Source organism: Zea mays, chromosome 8 (assembly GCF_902167145.1).
Source record: "Zea mays cultivar B73 chromosome 8, Zm-B73-REFERENCE-NAM-5.0, whole genome shotgun sequence".
Lineage (NCBI taxonomy): Eukaryota > Viridiplantae > Streptophyta > Magnoliopsida > Poales > Poaceae > Zea > Zea mays.
In genome coordinates this window covers 146733536-146735984 of record NC_050103.1, presented here as the reverse complement: position 1 = coordinate 146735984, position 2449 = coordinate 146733536, and positions in this window count along the sequence as shown.

Sequence of the window (2449 nt, the reverse complement as noted above, 5' to 3'; positions counted from 1 at the left end):
AGCCCCATTGTTAAACACCTGTATTTTTATCAGCCAACTTTTCTTCACAGCCAGGTTCTCCCCATAGCTACTTTTTAGAAAAGCTCTATAAAAAAGTCAAACCAAACATGCCTTATATATTATACTAGGTATATGCTCGTGCGTTGCAACGGGTAATACCTATGCAGGCATAGGTCATTGTTTAGTGAGGTAATCAACCGGCAGGGTGACACTTGTGTGTGTATAGATCATTGTTTAGTCAGATGAGTCGTGACTGCCTGTCCCGCCCGGGCTTGGCCTCAGACGAGTCGTGGTTATGTCTCTCGCTCGAGGGTGGCCTCGGGCGAGTCGTGACTGCGTCTCCCGCCGGGCTTGGCCTTGGACGATCTTGACAGCCTCTCCCGCCCGAGAGTGGTCTCGAGCGAGTCATGACTGCGTATCCCACCGGAGGATGGCCTCAGACAAGTCGTGACTGCCTGTCTTGCCGGAGGTTGGCCTCGGTCCAGTTGTGACTGTCTATCCCGCCCGTGGATGGCCTTGGGCGAGTCATTACTGCCTGTCCCGCCCGCGGATGGCCTCAGGCAAGTTGTGACTGCCTGTCCCACCTGAGGATGGCCACGGACGAGTCGTGACTACGTCTCCCGCCTGGGGTTGCCCTCGGGCGAGTCATGACTGCCTGTCCCACCCGAGGGTGGCCTCAGGCGAGTCGTGACTGACTGTCCAGCCAGGGCTTGGCCTCGGTTGAGTCGTGATTACGTCTCCCGCTGGGGGTTGGCCTCGGGCGAGTCGTGACTGCCTGTCTCGCCCGATAATGGCCTCAAGCGAGTCGTGGCTGCCTGTCCCACTCAGGCTTGGCCTCGGACGAGTCGTGATTGTGTCTCCCGCCTGAGGGTGGCCTCGGGCGAGTCGTGACTGCCTCTCCCATCCGAAGATGGCCTTGGGCGAGTCATGACTGCCTCTCCCCCGAGGATGGCCTTGAGTGAATCATGACTGCCTCTCCCACCCAGGGTTGCCCTCAGGCGAATCATTGTTGTCTTTCCCGCCCAGGGTTGCCTCAGGCGAGTCGTTACTGCCAGTACTGCCCGGGGTTGTCCTCGAGCGAGTCGTGTCTGCTTGTCCTGCCCGAGGGTGGCCACGGGGGAGTCGTGGCTGCTTGTCCCACCTAGGCATGGCCTCGGGTGAGTCGTGCCTGTGTCTCCTGCCCAAGACTGTCCTAGGACAAGTCATGAATGTTTGTCCAATGTAGGCTTGGCCTCAAGCGAGTCGTCACTACCTCTCCCACACGAGAGTGGCCTCGGGCAAGTCGTGATTGTGTCTCTCTCCTGGGCTTGGCCTCGGGCGACTCATGACTGCCTGTCCCATCTGGGCATGGCTTCGAGCGAGTCATGACTGCGTCTCACGCCCAAAGGTGGCCTCGGGCGAGTCGTGACTGCGTCCCCTGCACAGGCTTGGCCTCGGACGAGTCATGATTGTGTCTCCCGCCTGAGGTTTGCCTCAGGCGAGCCATGACTGCATCTCCTGCCCGGGCTTGGCCTTGGGCGATTCTTGACAACCTCTCCCGCCCGAGAATGGCCTCGAGCGAGTCGTGACTACGTATCCCGCCGGGGGTTGGCCACGGGCGAGTGGTGACTACCTGTCCCGCCTGAGGATGGCCACAAGTGAGTTGTGACTACTTCTCCTACCCGGGGTTGTCCTCGAGCGAGTCATGGCTGCCTATCCCACCCGAGGATGGCCTCAAGCGAGTCATGGCTAACTGTCCAGCCAGGGCTTGGTCTCGGGGAGTTGGGACTGTGTCTCCCATCGGGGGTTGGCTTCTGGCGTGTCGTGACTGCCTGTCTCGCCAGAGGATGGCCTCGGGCTAGTTGTGGATGCCTGTCCTGCCTGGGCTTGTCCTTGGACGAGTCGTGACTGCCTCTCCCACCCGAGGGTTGTCTCGGGCGGACTGCCTATTCTATCTTGGCTTGGCCTCGGGCGAGTTGTAACTTTGTATCCCACCGGGGTTGGCCTCGGGTGAGTCATAACTGTGTATCCCACCTGGGGGGTTGGCCTCGGGCGAGTCGTGATTGTCTGTCCCGCTCACGGATGACCTCAGGCGAGTCGTTACTGCCTGGCCGGCCTGGGCTTGGCCTCAGACGAGTTGTGACTGTGTCTCCCGCCCGAGAGTGGCCTAGGAAGAGTCGTGGCTGCCTGTCCCGTTTTGGCTTTGCCTCGGGCGAGTCATAACTGCCCCTCCCACTGGGGGTTGGCCTCAGGCGAGTCGTTACTTCCTCTCCCACCCGATGGTGGTGGTGCACGTGGGGGCGGCGGAGGTAGGCCGATCGTGGGGGCGGTGCGCTCATCTCCTCGAGGAAGCTGTCACCGCAGGAGGAGAGGGAGACAAGGAGGCACTACATATTTGTGATGTGTCTTTAATTGGATACACCTACAAAACGATTATAAATATTGCATAAAAAATAAAATACATGCAAAC